The sequence below is a fragment of the Symphalangus syndactylus genome, chromosome 9 (genome assembly GCF_028878055.3).
Source record: "Symphalangus syndactylus isolate Jambi chromosome 9, NHGRI_mSymSyn1-v2.1_pri, whole genome shotgun sequence".
Classification (NCBI taxonomy): domain Eukaryota; kingdom Metazoa; phylum Chordata; class Mammalia; order Primates; family Hylobatidae; genus Symphalangus; species Symphalangus syndactylus.
The window spans coordinates 55,387,508-55,407,784 of NC_072431.2; the positions used below are offsets into that span (position 1 = coordinate 55,387,508).

Genomic DNA, 20,277 nt, shown 5'->3' on the forward strand with positions numbered 1-20,277 from the left:
CCCGGCCTACTTCATTCTTTTTAATGGCCACATATGAAGTCATTGCATGGATGTACCATAAATTGTCTGAGAAACCCCTACTAAAGGACATTTCAGTTGTTTCCAATTTTAATAGTACACTCAAAGCTGCAACAAATACTTCTGTGCGTAAACCTACTCATCTGTGGGTGCATTTCTGTGAGACAGACGCTAGTGGTAGAATTACATATGTACTTTTTGATGGGCAATCTGTGAAAATTCACACTCCCACCAATGGTGTCTAAGAGCACCTTTTTGCCAGTGCTGGATGTCAATCCTAATCTTTGCCAGGCCCACCACTGGGTCCTTTGCTGGGTGGCTTCAACATCTAATGTCATTAAATACTATCTTAGTCAATCTGGACAAAAGACAGACACCACCGCTAACCTTCGCACGAGAAACTGACACTCATTCTCAGTCCCACACAATTAAACCCAGTGAAAACGGATTTTCCACAGTATTAGCTCTGTGACTACAAGAAATGACTCTGTTAAAGCAGCCATGGACGTTTTCTGGTTCTCACCTGGTGGCCTGAGCTGAGGATGAAAGGAGCTGAGATTAGGCCGGGCACGGGGGCTCATGTCTGTAATCCCAGCACTTTGGGGGGCCAAGGTGGGCAGCTCATTTGAGGTCAGGAGTTCAAGACCATCCTGGCCAACATGGTGAAACCCCATCTCTACTAAAAATAAAAAAAATTAGCCGGGCGTGGTGGTGGGCACCTCTACTCCCAGCTACTTGGGAGGCTGAGGCAGAAGAATCGCTTGAACCCAGGAGGCAGGGTTTGCAGTAAGCTGAGATCATGACAGTGCACTCCAGCCTGGGTGAAAGAGTGAGACTGTCTCAAAAAAAAAGAAAAGAAAACAAAACAAAACAAAAAACAAAGACACTGATATTGTTGTTTCTTTCTATAAGTGCTCCAGGAAGACCTGATCCCATGCCACCATGCTCATCACCATCATCGTCAACCACAGTTGACAGTTTGGTGAACTGTGAGACCTCCACATGGCATGGATTACTGAGCCCACATTTTCTATCGTGAGGGGCTCCACACAGAGCTCAAATCCAAGTCATAACCAAACCAATCCCCAAATCCTGTCTTTGAGGGTCTGTCCCCTGGTACCAATTCCATATCAGGCAGAGTGCAATCAAGAGACAAAAACCACACCAGTGATTTTAACAGGGACTTTTGTCTTTTTTCTTTTTTTTTTTTTTAAGACAGAGTCTTGGTCTGTCACCCAGGCTGGAGTGCAATGGCATGATCATAGCTCACTGCAGCCTCAAACTCCTGGGCTCAAGTGAGCCTCCCGCCCCAGCCTCCTGAGTACCTGGGACTACAGGCATGCAGCAGTGTAATTGGCTAATTTTTTTTTTTTTTTTTTTTTTTTTAGAGATGGGGGTCTCACTATATTGCCCAGGCTGGTCTCAAACTCCTAGCCTCAAGTGATTCTCCTGCCTCAGCCTCCCAAAGTGCTGGAATTACAAGGTGTGCGCCACCATGCTAGGCCTGAGGAGGAAAAATGTATAATAAAGCATTACACAAACTAGTAAAAGGTGGTTAACTACTATGCTAAGAAATACAGGAATGGAAAATGCTACTACCTCTAGGGAAGAGGGAGAGTCCTCAGAAAAGGACTGTTTTTTTTTCTTTTCTTTTCTTTCTTTTTTTTTGGGGGGGATGGAGTTTGCTCTTGTTGCCCAGGCTGGAGTGCAATGGTGCAATCTTGGCTCACCACAACCTCTGCCTCCCAGGTTCAAGCAAGTCTCCTACCTCAGCCTCCCAAGTAGCTGGGATTACAGGCATGCACCACCACACCTGGCTAATTTTGTATTTTTAGTATTTTAGTATTTTAGAGACAAGGTTTCTCCATGTTGGTCAGGCTGGTCTCAAACTGCTGACTTCAGGTGATCCGCCCGCCTTGGCCTCCCAAAGTGCTGGGATTACAGGCGTGGGCCACCATGCCTGGCAGAAAAGGAACTCTTGTAAGAGGCTCTTAACCACTCAGGCTGAGTTTCAGACCTCCTTGGAGCAGGAGTGGCTGCAGCCTGCTGGATGGAGAGAAGCTGCCAGAGTGAGTGATGACGCAGGAAGTCCTGCACCGCAGGAGGGAAGGAAAAGGACATCCCAGAAGCATCCCAGACACCAGCACAAACACCACCTCCCCTGGCGCCGATCCCAGGCTCTCCCGGGAATTGTCTGAATATGCCTTGGTTCCCAGTACATAGATAATCTGCTCAAAAGCTGGTGCTGGCCTAAAAGACCCAAGTCCTCCATGAGTTTGGAGTCTACGTCCTGCCACAGAGAACAGTATCTGGCCAGGCGCAGATGCTGGAATTACAACTGCACACTACTGTGCCCGGCCAATTTTATTGTGGAGACGAGGTCTTCCTATGTTGTCCAGGCTGGTCTTGAACTCCTGGGCTCAAGTGATCCTCCCTCCTCGGTTTGGCCTCCCAAAGTGCTGGGATTACAGGCGTGAACCACCGCACCCAGCCTCAAAATACTCTTAAGAAAAAACTTTACCTGGCTGGGTGCGGTGGCTCACACCTGTAATCCCAGCACTTTGAGGAGCCAACTTGGGTGGATCACCTGGAGTCAGGAGTTCGAGACCAGCCTGGCCAACATGGTGAAACCCTGTTTCCACCAAAAATACAAAAATTAGCCAGGCATGGTGGCGTGCACCTGTAATCCCAGCTACTCAGGAGGCTGAGGCAGGAGAATCGCTCGAACCCAGGAGGTGGAGGCTGCAGTGAGACAAGATCGTGCCACTGCACTCCAGCCTGCGCAACAGAGTGAGACTCTGTCTCAAAAAAATAAAAAATAAAAATTTAAAATAAAAAGTAAAAAATTAAAACTTTACCTTATCTCTTTTCTTAGTTCATCTTCGGCTGCTTGATTTTCTCCAGAGCAAATCTTTGCCCTAAACTTCCTATAATTCTGTTCACCTTCACTTTGCTGTGCTTCATGATGTAACTGCTTTATTCGTTTAGCTAAGGAACTCATAGAAAAGTCCAGGGGCACAACTTTCTTATTAATTTTAACAGCTACATCAACCTGAGAGGCTGACACGTTCTGAGTATTTACTAACTTTTGACGAATGTCAGAATTGGAAAGAATTTCTTCTTTTTTAAAACGCTTTGTGTTTGGGGATGCGAGATTAGTTGGCTGAGGCAAAACTCGAAATTTACATCCGGTGTCTTCCTGGTTTGAATGGCAGTCCACATCTGAAAAAGAGTCGTCAGTTTCAGGCGCTTTCTCCTGAGAGTCCCCATGTTCCTGCGAGCCCCTGTCCTCTGGGGAGCTGGCCGCACACTCGCTGCTGCAGTGACTGCCCGTGTCTGGGATGCTGAACCCCTCAGAATCCACAGAAGTGCTGCCGTGCTTCCTTCTCCACCTCTGCTCTGTCCGTAGGGTCACTGGGTCCCTGACTGGAACTCGCTGCCTCTTTCTGAGGTCTCAGGACGCCTCTGTCAGAGATGGCATCTGAAGTGCTAGAAGATGGCATAGCCCTTTTCTGTCCTAGACGGCTCCTTCTTGGTTCTGGAGTCTTTGGGCTGTTAGGCTTGTTCTCTGTTGTGTGATGAAGAGAAAAGGCCTCTCGCAATCTGGAAATGGACACGTCCCTTTTTTTCTTCTCGAGTCCTTAATGAAGGGGAATGATCCTGCTTTTCTACCAGGGGCTTTTCCAAATCCGCTGCATGCATTTTTATTAAGTTACCTAAGCAAACATGTACGGAGAAGAGGGTCAGGGACTATCCTGAAATGGTGAGAGGACGTGCTTATGTGAATAGATACTTCACAAAAGAGGAGATCCACATGCTAATTATACAGATGAACACGGTTCAATGTTCAAAATAAAACTATAATATGGGCCAGGTGTGGTGGCTCACGCCTGTTATCCCAGCACTTTGGGAGGCCAAGGCAGGTGGATCACATGAGGCTAGGAGTTCGAGACCAGTCTGGACAATATGGCAAAACCCCGTTTCTACTAAAAATACAAAAATTAGCTGGGTGTGGTGGGGCACATCTATAATCCCAGCTACTTGGGAAGCTGAGGCATGAGAATCCCTTTAGCCCGGGAGGCAGAGGTTGCAGTGAGCCAAGATGCCACCACTGCTCTCCAGCCTGGGTGACAGAATGAGACTCTGTCTCAAAAAAAAAAAAAGAAGAAAAAGAAACACAACACAATGTGATATGGCCATATACTCACCAGAATGGACAAAATTAAAAAAACAACAAATGCTCACAAAGATCAGGATCAAGTGGGATGCTTGAATACCTCTGGTAGGAATGAACCTGGTACAGCTGCTTTGAAAAGTTCTCTGGGAATATCTCCTAAATCTGAATGTATGCACATCTGCAACCCAGCATAGCTACTCCTATCAGAAGTGCCTATCGGCCGGGCACAGTGGCTCACGCCTGTAATCCTAGCCCTTTGAGGTCAGGAGTTCAAGACCAGCCTGACCAACATGGTGAAACCTCATCTCTACTAAAAATACAAAAAAAATTAGCAGAGCATAGTGGAATGCAATTATAATTCCAGCTACTAGGGAGAAGGAGAATGAGGCAGGAGAATCACTTGAACCTGGAAGGCGGGGTTTACAGTGAGCCAAGATAACTCGACTGCACTCCAGCCTGGGCGACAGAGTAAGACTCCCTCTCAAAAAAAAAAAAAAAAAAAAGAAGTGCTTATCTATGCTCATCAAAAGACGTGGATGAGAATGTTCATGACAGCATTCTTCATAATAGCCCCAAACTGGAAACAATTCAAATATTCACACATTATGATATCTGACTATCATGGAACACTGTATAGCGAACGAATAAATGAATTTTGCTGCATGACTTCGGTGAATCTCACAAACATTCTCTCATGTTTGTGAGAACATGAGAAAGAAACAAATCACAGAAAAGGACAGACTGAATAACTTCAAATTAAAAACAGATTAAACTATACTATTTCAGGTTTGTTTGTTTATCTGTTTTTTTGAGACAGAGTCTCGATCTGTTGCCCAGGCTGGAGTGCAGTGGCGCGATCTCGGCTCACTGCAAGCTCCGCCTCCCGGGTTCATGCCATTCTCCTGCCTCAGCCTCCCAAGTAGCTGGGACTACAGGCGCCCACCACCACGCCTGGCTAATTTTTTGTATTTTTAGTAGAGACGGAGTTTTGCCATGTTGGCCAGGCGGGTCTTGAACTCCTAAACTTAACTTATCCGTTCACCTCAGCTTCCCAAAATGCTGGGATTACAGGGCGTGGACGGTGAAACCCTGAGCAAGACCCCGTCTCAAAAAAAAAAACTTACATGACCATAAATTGTTATCTCATTCCAGTCATAGCAGAGCTGTAGAATTTCATTTTATTCTTTGAGGCACTAGTCACTAGTTGTACTGAAATGCCAGTGGAACTTACCTGAATCAACAGAAATGTTAAGAAAAACAAACGGATACTGATGTCGATTATACATGTGGTAGACCCCATTGACAAGTCTAGAGACCTGCACAAAATACAAGGAGTAGAAAAGAATAAATGACATATGTTCCCAGCCCCCCACATTCTAACAACATACTATTCTAACCAACCAGCATGTTCAAACTTAGAAGGGGATACTTTTTTGTTTTTTTTTTGAGTCAAGGTCTCGCCTTGTCACAGGCTGGAGTGCAGTGGAGCAATCATGGCTCACTGCAGCCTCAACCTCCCAGGCTCAAGTGATCCTCCTGCCTCAGCCTGCCATGTAGCTTGGAATACAAGCAGGATTTTTTTTTTTTTTTTTTGAGACGGAGTCTCGCTCTTGTTACCCAGACTGGAGTGTAGTGGCGCGATCTTGGCTCACTGCAACCTCCGCCTCCGGGGCTCAAGTGATTATCCTGACTCAGCCTCCAGAGTAGCTGGGATTACAGGCACATGCCATCACGACCAGATAATTTTTGTATTTTTAGTAGAGACAGGGTTTCACCACGTTGGCCAGGCTGGTCTCGAACTCCTGACCTCAGTTGATCCGCCCACCTCGGGCTCCCAAAGTGCTAGGATTATAGGCATAAGCCACTACACCTGGCCTAAGGATACATTTTTTAACAGCTTTATTGAGATACGACTAACATAGAATAAACTACATATATTTAAAGCGTGCAGCTGGGCGCGGTGGCTCATGCTTGTAATCCCAGCACTTTGGGAGGCCAAGGCAGGCGGATCATGAGGTCAGGAGATCGAGACCACGGTGAAACCCCGTCTCTACTAAAAATACAAAAAAATTAGCCGGGCATGGTGGCGGGCGCCTGTAGTCCCAGCTACTTGGAGAGGCTGAGGCAGGAGAATGGCGTGAACCCGGGAGGCGGAGCTTGCAGTGAGCCAAGACTGTGCCACTGCACTCCAGCCTGGGCGACAGAGCGAGACTCTGTCTCAAAAAAAAATAATAATAATAAAAATAAATAAATAAATAAAGTGTGCAATTTCATAAGTTTTGACATATACACAGACTCCTGTGAAACTATCCCCACAATCAAGATAATGAATATACCCATCACCAAACGTTTCCTCACGACTCTCAAAGTGTTATTTCTCAGCCGGGCGCGGTGGCTCACGCCTGAAATCCCAGCGCTTTGGGAGGCCAAGGCGGGTGGATCACAAGGTCAGGAGATCGAGATCATCCTGGCTAACATAGTCAAACCCTGTCTCTACTAAAAAAAATACAAAAAAATGAGCTGGGCATGGTGGCGGATGCCTGCAGTCCCAGCTACTCGGGAGGCTGAGGCAGGAGAATGGCGTGAACCCAGGAGACGGAGCTTGCAGTGAGCCGAGATCGCGCCACTGCACTCCAGCCTGGGCGACAGAACGAGACCCCGGAAAAAAAAAAAAAAACAAAGTGTTAGTTCTCTAATCATAGATTCCTAAAACTGAATCTTTTTCCAACCTAAAGTTGCTCTCCGAGAAATTCTAGTGAAATGCGGGCACAGCTTAAATGTTCATAAAACACATTCGATGTACATAGAAAAGTATTTATGACATTAAAATGTCATTAGAAATAAACCAAAATATCACATTATTAATAGTTATAATTAATAATTATTAATCCATCACACTATAGGTTAAAAAATTTAGAAGTTCAACCACATTTGGCAGATTACAAGCAAACTCTAAAGCAACATTGAAAAACAGGGGCCGGGAGCGGTGGCTCATGCCTGTAATCCCAGCCCTTTGGGAGGCCGAGGCAGGTGGATTGCCTGAGCTCAGAAGTTCTTGACCAGCCCAGGCAACGCAGTGAAACCCCATCTCTACTCAAATACAAAAAATTAGCCGGGCATGGCAGCATGCACCTGTAATCCCAGCTACTCGGGAGGCTGAGGCAGGAGAACTGCTTGAACCTGGGAGACAAGAGGTTGCAGTGAGCTGAGATCATGTCATTGCACTCCAGCCTGGATGACAGAAGGAGACTCCATCTCAAAAAAAATAAATAAATAAAAGAAAAACAGAAAATATTACTGAGGTACAATGTTGTGTTGCTAAGATACAAACTCAAAAAAGGCAGGTAATCATATCAAGATGATCAGTTTAAATTTGAGGCAGAAGTAATCTGAGCCCTTATTTTCCTAGGAAAATAGAAAGAAGAGAAAATATAGAAATCTATAGAAAATACAGAAACCATGTAATCAGTCTATACTGAAAGGTGATACAGAATGTTATAAAATGTTTAGTTTCTTCAAATAGTTTAAGTTTTTACAATAATATACTGGTAATTAATATGTTTATATATTTATGTGTATATATACACACAACATATATATAATGTATATAAACACATACAAACACATTCATGTATATGCAATTTAAAAAACTGTACACAGAGGCCGGGCGCGGTGGCTCATGCCTGATAAACCCATAAGTTGAAAATACTATATGTCAAAAATGCCTTTGTGATAACATAACCTACTGAATGTCCTATCTCAGCCTTGCCTCAGAATACTTACATTAGTCTATAGGCAAAATAACACAATACCTATTTTATAATAAAATGTTGAATATCTTCTGTAATTGATTGAATACTATACCGAAAAACAATGGCTACATAGGTACTTGAAGTATGGTATCTACTGCAAAAATAACTTTCGCAACAAGGTAAAGTAGTAGAAAAATACTTTTTTTCTTTTTCTGAGACACAGTCTCACTCTGTCACCCAGGCTGGAGTGCAGTGGCACAATCTCGGCTCACGGCAAGCTCCGTCTCCCAGGTTCAAGCGATCCTTCTGCCTCAGCCTCCCATGTAGCTGGGATTACAGGCATAGGCCACCACGCCTGGCTATTTTTTGTATTTTAGTAGAGACAGAGTTTTGTCATGTTGGCCACGCTGGTCTCAAACTCCTGTCCTCAAGCAATCCACCCGCCTTGGCCTCCCAAAGTGCTGGGATTACAGGCATGAGCCACTATGCCCGGCCAGAAAAATCTTCAGTTGAAACATCTTAAGTTAGGGGCCATCTGCAGTAAACTTCTGTAAATGCCCAAAATAAGATAATGTTAAAGCCATGTTTCTCAAAGTCCCGAGTTCCATGCAAACTGCCTATTATCAGAAAAAAAGTTATTGATTAAAAGCCAAAGGCATAAAGAACAAACTAATACAAAAAAATGTTAAATATCTTTGCTGGGTCACAAGGCCGCTGGTTGATAAAGAAAAACTGTCTGTCTGTTGAACTCCTTCCAACTCCACGTGCACATCGTGAAATGAAATCTGAGATGCTATTCAATATTAATATGGTAAGGGCAGGATTCCAGAGTGAAAGGGATTAGAAATACGATCACATGGCACATTCTTCTTTTTTTTTTTTTTTGAGATGGAGTTTCACTCTTATGGCCCAGGCTGGAGTGCAATGGCACGATCTCGGCTCACTGCAACCTCTGCCTCCCAGGTTCAAGCAATTCTCCTGCCTCAGCCTCCAGAGTAGCTGGGATTACAGGCACGCGCCACCACGTCTGGCTAATTTTTTTGTATTTTTAGTAGAGACGGGGTTTCACTACATTGGTCAGGCTGGTTTCGAACTCCTGACCTTGTCATCCACCCACCTCGGCCTCCCAAAGTGCTGGGATTACAGGCGTGAGCCACCGCGCACAGCCAACATGGCACATTCTTAAAGTGAAATGAAAACAAAACACCAGGTGACATGCTAATAAGTATCACTATTGCAGTTCATGGGTATCTGTGCTCCAAATCTTGATGAGTCATCAAAGAACCAGACCTTCTGGAATGCTCTAAAGCTCCTACAGTCAACCAATGCACCACAGGTGATGCAGTGGGTCCAAAACTGATGTGTTGCAGCTCTCCTTATCCTTCTTGATAAATCCTCTGCCTTCATAAGAGGAGTAGGTCTCGCTTCAAATGCATTCTCAGAACCTCCGCGCTGCCGCCCCTGGTTTGTCAGTGAAGTCTAACCACTTGTGCTCAGGATTTTGCCCACATTCCCTCCCCTTTCAAAATCTCCCAGGTAGGAAACTTATATCTCATGTCTTGGTAAAGCGCTTGCTTCACATGAGACCCACCCCAGGGATACCGGCATTTCCAGAAGAACACCACCTTCACATAAAGACATAAAGCTCCATGTTTACAATTTCAGGCATAAGCCAAAAGCAAGTGGAGGAAGAATAAGAAATATAGATCTAAAAGCAACAAACAAACAAACAAAAAGAAATATAGATCTCAGGCTGGGTGCGGTGGCTCATGCCTATAATCCCAGAGCCTGGGGAGGCCAGGGTGGGCGGATCGCCTGAGGTCAGGAGTTCAAGACCAGCCTGGGCAACATGGTGAGACCCCGTCTCCACTAAAAATACAAAAAATCAGCCGGGCATGGTGGTGAACACCTGTGGTCCCAGCTTCTTGGGAGGCTGAGGCAGGAGAATGGCAGGAACCCGGGAGACAGAGCTTGCAGTGAGCCGAGATCGTGCCACTGCACTGCAGCCTGGTTGACAGAGTGAGACTCCATCTAAAAAAAAAAAAAAAAAAATATATATATATATATATATATATATATATATATAGAGAGAGAGAGAGAGAGAGAGAACGAGATTTACAGGACCAATCCTATTTATGGAAGTGTCTATTTTCTTATACTAAAACTAATGACACTGAACTGCCTTCATCAGATGCCAGAAAAGTCAAAATCATTTAAAATGATAAAATAATTTAAAAGTTAGTCTAACTAAACAGAGCCTTAAAGAAGACTAACTCAACAGAAAACCACCTGACATATACCAGTTACTCAGAACATGGCTTGAATTAAGTAACTGAGTCCTTTATATAAATCATCTTTCTTAGCAATAGCATTGCTCACAGTTTTTTTTTTTTTTTTTTTTTTTGAGACAGAGTCTCGCTCTGTTGCCCAGGCTGGAGTGCAGTGGTGCAATCTCGGCTCACCGCAAGCTCCGCCTCCCGGGTTCACGCCATTCTCCTGCCTCAGCCTCTCCGAGTAGCTGGGACTACAGGCGCCCGCCACCACGCCCGGCTAATTTTTTGTATTTTTTTAGTAGAGACGGAGTTTCACCGTGGTCTCGATCTCCTGACCTCGTGATCCGCCCACCTCGGCCTCCCAAAGTGCTGGGATTACAAGCGTGAGCCACCGCGCCCGGCCACATTGCTCACAGTTTTATAAAGAACATAAAAGACTATTATCCCTAGCAAGGTGTGGTGGCTCATGCCTGTAATCCCAGCACTTTGGGATGCCAAGGTGGGCGGATCATCTGAGGTCAGGAGTTCGAGACCAGCCTGGCCAACATGGAGAAACCCCATCTCTACTAAAAATACAAATTAGCCAGGTATGGTGGCATGTGCCTGTAATCCCAGCTACTCAGGAGGCTGAGGCAGGAGAATTGCTTGAACTCAGGAGGCAGAGGTTGCAGTGAGCCAAGATAGCGCCACTGCACTCCAGCCTGGGCAACAGAGTGAGACTCCGTCTCTTAAAAAAAAAAAAAAAAAAAAGACATGAAACTATTAGCCCTAAAATCACTATCTTTAAAAAAAAAAAAAAAAAAAAAAAAAACTCTCAAGATAAAATGTTCAATTGTAGTTCTCTTGACAGCAATCTACTTACTAAAAAAGATTATGCAGAGAACAGCTCAGACCATACTCTTCACACAGGGAGTCATTAGGGGGCAGCTGAACAAAAGGAATGAGGCTTTGCAACTAAAACAAACAAAAAAATTCACAGTTACTTCCTAATAAAGATAGAGTGGACTTATTTGTTTTCTTTCCTAGTCAAGCTATCCACATTATGAGCACAAAAAAATTATAAAATTCTTTGTTTTGTTTTGTTTTTTGAGACAGGGTCTCCCTCTACTGCCCAGGCTGGAGTGCAATGGCTCAATCATACCTCACTGCAGCATCAAACTCGTGGGTTCAAGCAATCCTCCTGCCTCAGCCTCCTAAGTGAGCAGCTGGGACTACATTAACATTCATTAACATCAATATTATGTATATACACAAATATAAATATTACACCCTAATATGCAATAGTACATATGATACATATGTGACATATGTATTTCAATTACACAAGCACATATATACAGTTTGCATGTATACACACACACACACACACACACACACACACACATTTATGCCTCAGTCTTCTTGGTCCAAAAGTCAGGATTTTACTTAACAGGGAAAAACTACATACCTTCCCACTAAGATCAAAAACAAGGTAGTAATAAAATGCTCATTATCTACAATTAGAGAAGAGAAAACAATTAGAGGACTATAAGAAAAAGTAAAATGCTCAGGCACGGTGGCTCACACCTGTAATCCCAACACTTTGGGAGGCCGAGGCAGGCAGATCACCTGAGGTCAGGAGTTCAAGACCAGCCTGGTCAACATGGTAAAACCCCATCTCTACTAAAAATTAAAAAAAAAAAAATTAGTTGTATTATTAAGGTCAACTTACCCTACCTAGGGTAAGGTCAGTTACCCTAAATTACTTTATAAATATGCAATCCCAATAAAAATGCCAAAAAGCTTTTCCCTGGAACTAGATAAGCTGACACTGCAGTTCATATGGGGTGGAAGAAAATCAAAAACAACTCAGAGAAAAACATCATTTGGACATGGATAAAACTAGATCCAGGCCAGGTACGGTAGCTCATGCCCGTAATCCCAGCACTCTGGAAAGCTGAGGCAGGATTACTTGAGGCCAGGAGTTTGAGACCAGCCTTGGCAACACAGCAAGACCCTGTCTCTACAAAGAAAAAAATATATATATCTTAGAAAAAATAGAGAGAGAGACATGAGGACTTCTGCCCTCAGTTGTGATAAACTAACAGGTACTGGATATACCCTCCAACCTGAAATGGCACATAACAAAGAACAGCAGCAACAATAAATCAAAAACAGAAAGAAAAATAAAACGGAGAACATATATGAAGCAATGGTTTCTTTGTTTTTTTGTTTTGTTTTGTTTTTGAGACGAAGTCTCGCTCTTGTCTTCCAGGCTGGAGTGCAATGGCACAATCTTGGCTCACTGCAACCTCCACCTCCTGGGTTCCAGCGATTCTCCTGCCTCAGCCTCCCGAGTAGCTGGGATTACAGGCATGCACCACCATACCCGGCTAATTTTTGTATTTTTAGTAGAGACAGGGTTTCACTATGTTGGCCAGGCTGGTCTCAAACTCCTGACCTCATGATCCGCCCGCCTCAGCCTCTCAAAGTGCTGTGATTACAGGTATGAGCCACCATGCCTGGGCTGAAGCAATGGTTTTCAAGGCACTGATTATCAGGCAGTAGAGTTATCTATGAGTGATGGGAAATAAACAAGGTGAACCAATCAACTTCTGCCTTGAGCGTTTCCAGGCCACGGAGCAGGGAAGAAGAACAGAGGCAGATGTGAGGAGTAAGAGCTGTGAGACGGGAAAATGGGCAGGAAATTACAACCCATAAGGAAGAAAAGAATCAGTCCATCGAAACTGGCCCAGAATTGACACAGAGTTTACAACCAGCACAGAGCACTGAGAGAGCTCATCATTCTTTTACAAAAGTTCAAAAAAATTGAGACAGGCAAGATGTGAAAAAGACCCACGCTAACCTTCTACAGACAGAAACTACAATATCTGAGATGAAAATTATATTGGACAAGATTAACAGCATCGTGGAAAAAAGAGATTAGTGAATATAAAGACAACAACAGAAGTTACATAAAATGAAACAGAGAAAAAAGAATTAAAAGCAAATAAAGAGCAACCGTGTGTTGTGGGAAAATTTCAAGTGGCCGAATATACAGGCAACAAGAATCAATGGAGGGGAGGTGGTGGCTATTTGAAGAAATAATGATAAAAATGTTCCCAAAGTGATGACACCATAAACCCAAGATCCAAGAAGTTCAATGATCCCCAAAACAGAAACATGAAAAAAATGATACCATGACATATTACAATCAAACTGCCCAAAACTAGTGATAAAAAGTTTAAAACAGTAAGGGGGGAAAGACAAAAAGACATGTTATATATAGGGGAACAAAGATGAGTATGAGATTAGATTTCTCTTAGAAAAAAATGTAAGCAGGAAGACAATAGAGAAACATATTAAAAGCACTGTGGAGAAAAATCCAGGAAAAACACCTTAAAAGTAAAGACACAATGACATTTGCAGACATACAATAATTCACCATCAACTAGAAGAAATGTTAAAGAAAGTCCTTCAGGCAGAAGTAAAATGACAGCAAATAAAAATTTAGATTTACACAAAGGAATGAAGAGTACCAGAAATGGTAACTGTGTATTTTCTCTCATTACTTACATCTCTTTAAAAGATAACTGGGCCGGGTGTGGTGGCTCACACCTGTAATCCCAGCACTTTGGGAGGCTGAGGTGGATGGGTCACCTGAGGTCAGGAGTTCGAGACCAGCCTGGCCAACATGGTGAAACCTCGTCTCTACTAAAAATACCAAAATTAGCCGGGCGTGGTGGTGGGTGTCTGTAATCCCAGCTACCCAGGAGGCTGAGGCAGGAGAATCACTTGAACCCGGGAGGCAGAGGTTGCAGTGAGCCGAGATCACAACCCTGCACTCCAGCCTGGGGTACAGAGTGAGACTCCATCTCAAAATAAATAAAAGATAACTGTTCAATTAACAACAACGTAATAGATTCTGTGTGGCACTGATACCACCTGTAAAAATAAAATGAACAACGGTGTAAAGACCAAGAGGAGAGAAATGGAAGTATCCTATTGTAAGCTCTAAGCAAAATGGATATTACTTAAGAATAAACTATGATAATTAAAGTTGCATACTATAAATTCTAACTCACTAAAATAACAAAACAGTGTGATAGCTAAAACCCAACAAAAGATACAAGGTAGAATCATAAAACATTCTCAATTAATCAAAAGGAAGGAAGACTAAGACATTTTAAAAAGAAACAAAGAAGATGAGACTAGAAGAAAGCAAAGACAATGGACTATAAGCTAACTAGTTTTATCAATAATCACATTACATGTAAACGGTCTATACATCCCCAATTATGAGACAGAAATAGACTGATGAAATCAAGCAAGATCCAAATCTTGCTGCCTACAAGAAATAATACTTTAGATATAAAGCTGCAATTAGGTTAAAAGTAAAAGGATGGAATAAGATATACCATGCATGCATTACTCAAAAGAATGCTACATAAATAACAAAGTACATTTCAGCCTGGAATATTAGCAGGGATAAGGAAGGTCATTTTACAAAGTGCTTAATTAATCAACAGGACGTAATAACCTTGAACATTTATGTATCTAATATAACACATAAAGCAAAAAGTGGCAAAATTGCAAAAAGAAACAGAACCACAATTGCAGCAGGAGATTTCAATCCCCTCTCCCCCACAATTGATACAAGTAGGCATACAATCAAAAAGGACAAAATACACCTAAACAACACAACCAACCAACCTGATCTCATTAACATTTATCAAACACTCCACCCAACCAGAGCAGAACAAGCCATCTTCTCAAGCATGTGCAGAAGTTTCCCAAGACAGATCCTATTCTGAGCCATAAATTTAAGAGGTTCCATGTAGTATTTCAGACAAAAATTCAATCTAAATCTAATCATGAAGAAAGATCAGGGAAACCTAAACTTAAAGACTTCTATAAAATCATTGGCCTGCATTCTTCAAATATTATAATGGCACCGAGGAACAAATCTGTATTAAACAGACTTAAAAAGCATGAAAACTAAAGGCAATTGACAGTCCTAGACTGAATCTTCTACCAAAAACTAAAAATTGCCATAAAGGAAATTATTGGGAAATTGGCAAAACTAGAAAATGAACTATAGTTTAGATAAAAGTATTAAATCAATGATAAATTTCCTGAATTTAATTACTGTGCTATGGATATTTAATAGGATGTTCTTGATTTTATGAGATATAATCCAAAACTTTATAGGGTAAAGAGGCATGACAAATCATACCCACTCTCAAATAGTTCAGAAAATATATATATAAATATATATATACACATATATGTATATATGCATATAAATGATTAATGTGGGAAAATGATAAGAATGAAGTATCTGAACAAAAGGAAGTATCTGGGATTTCTTTGTAAAATCCTTGCAATTTTTCTGAAAATTTGAAATGATTTCAAAATAAAATGCTGAATAGAAAATAATGCTATCAAATATCTATTATATGTCTGTATTTGATATCAAATATATCAAATATATTTCAAAAGGACTCAGAAACCAACTTAAAGGGATTCCATCTGGCCAAAGATGGAGCCACTTAATTTTCAAAAAGAATCACAACTTCGATGTACTGAAATATTTACTATCTGTTTAAACCCATAAGATTATAATGGTAACAAAACAAAAAAACCTTCCTGCTTAGAAGCCTACTCGATATTTTAGAAACTTTCTTTCCTGCATGAATTACATAACCAAATAGAGAATAGAAATTTATCTTTAGAAAAGTATTCTAGGCCAGCTGTGGTGGCTCGTGCCTATAATCCAACACTGGGAGGTCAAAGAAGAGGATCACTTGAGCCCAGGAGTTCAAGACCAGCCTGGGCAACATAGAGAAACCTGTCTCTACTAAAAATTAAAAAATTCGCTGGGCATTGTGGCACATGACTATACTCCCAGCTACTTGGGAGGCTGAAGTGGGAGGATCACTTGAGCACAGGAGTTTGAGGCTGCAGTGAGCCATAAAAACGCCAGCCTGGGCGACAGGGTGAGACTCTGTCTCCAAAAAAAGAAAAGAAAAGAAAGGTATTTTCGCTAGTAAATAAAGAAGAAATGGTAGAATTAGCAGATCACCATTTTGCCTCCCCTAATGAACTAGTAAATCACAGCAATAATCAACAGTCAATGGTTCTTAAGTTCACAAAAACAAAGAAGGTAACACGTGTCTCCAGAAGTAGACAAATGCCACGTATGGTACAGCTGTGTGAAAAGAACTGAACGTAAACCTGATTAGACTTTCAGATCAAACTACCAATTTTACAAGGCATAAAAGATATTTTTTTTAAATGTGCTTAAAGGTGAAACAAGGGTAACACAATCCAAACTGAGGATAACCAACCCAGTTTCTTCAAAACAATGAGCACGCAAGAGACATACTATGGGAACTATTAAAAGATTAACCCAACTGCCACATGTATTAAGAGAGTATTATGGGTTATTCCTAGCCCCTTTCAAAAAGATTCCTTATTGGCCAGATGTGGTGGCTTACACCTGTAATCCTAGCACTGTGGGAGGCCAAAGTGAAAGGATCACTTAGATCAGGAGTTTGAGACCAGCCTGAGCAATACAGTGAGAATACATCTCTAGGCCGAGAGCGGTGGCTCACACCTGTAATCCTAGCACTTTGGGAGGCCGAGGCGGGCAGATTGCCTGAGCTCAGGAGTTCAAGACCAGCCTGGGTGACACAGTGAAACCCAGTCTCTACTAAAATACAAAAAAAATTAGCCGGGTGTGGCAGCGTGCGCCTGTAGCTACGCAGGAGGCTGAGGCAGGAGGATCGTGTGAGCCCAGGAGATTGATGCTGCAGCAAGTTGTGATCAGTCTCTACACTCCAGCCTGGGTGACAGAGCAAGACCCTATCTCAAAAAAAGAAAAAAAGAAACAAAACAAAACAGAACAAAACAGACTTCATCATTTAAAGACAAACAGAAATACTTACAGATGAATCTTTTCAAAAGCCAAGAAAAGAGAGACTCCATGGAGAAAATATCAGTTTGGAAGTAACAGATGTCAAAGGCAGACAAAGGGTCCTGTGAGGTAGGGGCTAGGAAATGCCCACTGGATTCGACTGCAATTAAATCATTGGTAATCTTTACTGACTGACTCAGCAACGTGAAAAGGACAAAACTAAAACACTGAGAACTGAAATGAGAAACAGAAATGAGGAAATCTTCACAAGAGAGTAACTGTTTGTATTGTTTGCTGTGCAACCCAAACAGAAAGACAAATAATTATTTGAAGGATGATCATGTCTTTCATTCCCCCCATGATCTAGGACTCAACAGTAAAAACAGAATTCCGTCTACTTGGATCACAATATTTCCATCCCTGGAAAAATTATATGCACCAGGTTCTCCTTGGGCAGCAGGCCCTCTGCTTACATAAGCACCAAGAATAAGCCATAAGTTACGGTAATTTAATGGTTGTTATTAGGAAAGCTATCTGCAATTGTATCAACTGGAATGAAGAAATTTTTCCAAGTCCTAGAAAATCTTTTAAATCCACAAGTAACAAAATTGGTTTCTCCTTATAATCAATGCAAGCGATGTCATGGATGGTGATATGGTTTCGGTTTGTGTCGCCACCCAAATCTCGTGTTCAATCGTAATCCCCAATGCTGGAGGTGGGGCCTGGTGGGAGGTGATTGGATCATGGGGGCAATATCCCTTTTGGTGCTGTTCTCCTGATACTCAGTGAGTTATCACAAGACGTGGTTGTTTAAAAGTGTGTAGCGCCTCCCCCTCCCTCTTCCTCCTGCTCTGGTGATGGAAGATGTACCCGCTTTCCCTTCGCCTTCCACCATGACTGTAAGTTTCCTGAGGTCTCCCCAGCCATGCTTCCTATGATACAGCCTGCAGGCGTGAGCCAATGAAACCTCTTTTCTGCATCAATTACCCAGTCTTGGTTATTTCTCTATAGCAGTGCGAGAATGGACTAATACAGATGGCATTTTCCTTTTGTGATGACTGCCAAGAATATCAGTCCTGGGTGCGGCTCAATTTCAACAGCCTTAAAATATACTACCCATACATATAGGCTTCACAAATCATTTTTGGTGCTGATCTGCCACACTAACTATATTTTACAGAACAATGTCTACTTCCACATTCCCATTTTAAAGTATGAATCCTGGCTGGGCACAGTGGCTCATGCCTGTAATCCCAGCACTTTGGGAGGCTGAGGCGGGAGGATCACCTGAGGTCAGGAGTTTGAGACCAGCCTGGCCAACATGGTGAAACCCTGTCTCTACTAAAAATACAAAAAATTAGCCGGGCGTGGTGGCGGGCGCCTGTAGTCCCAGCTACTCGGAGAGGCTGAGGCAGGAGAATGGCGTGAACCCAGGAGGCGGAGCTTGCAGTGAGCCGAGATTGCGCCACTGCACTCCAGCCTGGGCGACAGAGCGAGACTCCATCTCAAAAAAAAAAAAAAAAAAATTAGTTAGGCATGGTGGCACATGCCTGTAATCCCAGCTACTCAGGAGGCTGAGGCAGGAGAATCGCTTGAACCCAGGAGGTGGAGGTTGCAGTGAAGTGAGATTATGCCACTGCACTGCAGCCTGGGCAACGGAGCAAGACTCTATCTCAAAAAAATAAAAGAAAAAAAAAGTATGAATCCTTACAAACCTCTTAAAATGCATCATAAAATAAAGTGGAAGAACATATACACAAGCAGGAAAACTCACCCGCAATGTATTCATTTTCTGCTGCTCTTAGAAACGTGCAGAGACTGGCTGGTAGACCTAGAGGGGCAGAAGCAGGTCATTGAAGTCATGAGTGCTCTGGCCTGCAAAGGCAGGAATCTCCCGCGTAAGAACCACAAAAGAAAGCTCAATAGGTTAACACCCTGTGAACACTCAGCCTACAAACACTCGGAAGGACTTAAAAGAGTGATATAGGGTTTCACCATGTTGGCCAGGCTGGTCTTGAATTCTGGCCTCAAGTGATCCGCCTGCCTTGGCCAACATGGCAAAATCCCGAATCTCCTTAAAAATAACAAAAAAATTAGCCAGGCGCAGTGTCACATGCCTGTAGTCCCAGCTACTCAGGAGGCTGAGGCACGAGAATCCTTTGAACCTGGGAGGTGGAGTTTGCAGTGAGCCGAGACCACGCTGCCGCACTCCAGACTGGGTGAGAGACACTGTCTCGAAAAAAAAAAAAAAGTGAAAAAGACTGATAGGGGAAGCACGCACTTGGAACTTTGTAACTCTAAGACAATCAGGTAGTAATTAGATGAGTTAGACTCTCACGGGTAACGTGACTCCTTTTACAAATAGTCTGCCATCATCAAATACAACGTGCAAAAAGAAACAAAAATTCCCATTATATGGCTCATGTTTTTTGTGGTTTGTTTGTTGAGACAGGGTCTCAACCTGCCACCCAGGCTGGAGTGCAGTGGTGCATTCACGGCTCACTGCAGCCTTGACCTCCTGGGCTCCATTGATCCTCCCACCTTAGCCTCCTGAGTAGTTGGGACCACAGGTGCATCCCAGCATGCCTGGCTACTTTTGTATTTTTTGTAGCGTCAGGGTCTCCCTATGTTGCCTAGGCTGGTCTCCAACTCCTGGTCTCAAGGGATACTCTCTCTAGCCCGGCAAAGTGCTGGGATTACAGGTGTGAGCCACTGCATCCCGCCCGCATTTTCTTATTGTCTCTTTAAACTGCTTAAAATCAAAGAAGCCATAGGAATCGAGTATGTGAGCTCTCAGAAATGAAATGAATGTGTATAAAATATGGTTTTCTTTCTAAATTATCTAACTGAACTTGGTTATTGCTGCACCTAATAATCTTCTATTAAGAAAACTAGGATACGGGAGAAAGAACTGACCTGGGAGATAGACTCCTGAGTTCTACTATGGGCAATTCCACCCACAAAGCCGGTGACCCGGTCAAGTCACCCACCTGCTAAGGCCCAGTCTCTTCCCCTAGCAACTGAGGCAGCAGGAGAGAATTTCTGCAGACTGTTCCTGCATTACTACGAGTCTCCAGGACAGATCTAAGGGGGGAATCAGCAGACACTGAAATGAGAGAACAGAGGTGCTGACGGACGTTTACAAGCAGTCGAAATCTG

The 20,277-nt window shown here is 42.9% G+C and overlaps 1 pseudogene; it reads right to left on the reverse strand.

The window, feature by feature from the left end:
• Window positions 1-20,277, reverse strand: part of LOC129489532 (mismatch repair endonuclease PMS2-like) — a 34,185-nt pseudogene that overhangs the window by 13,099 nt on the left and 809 nt on the right.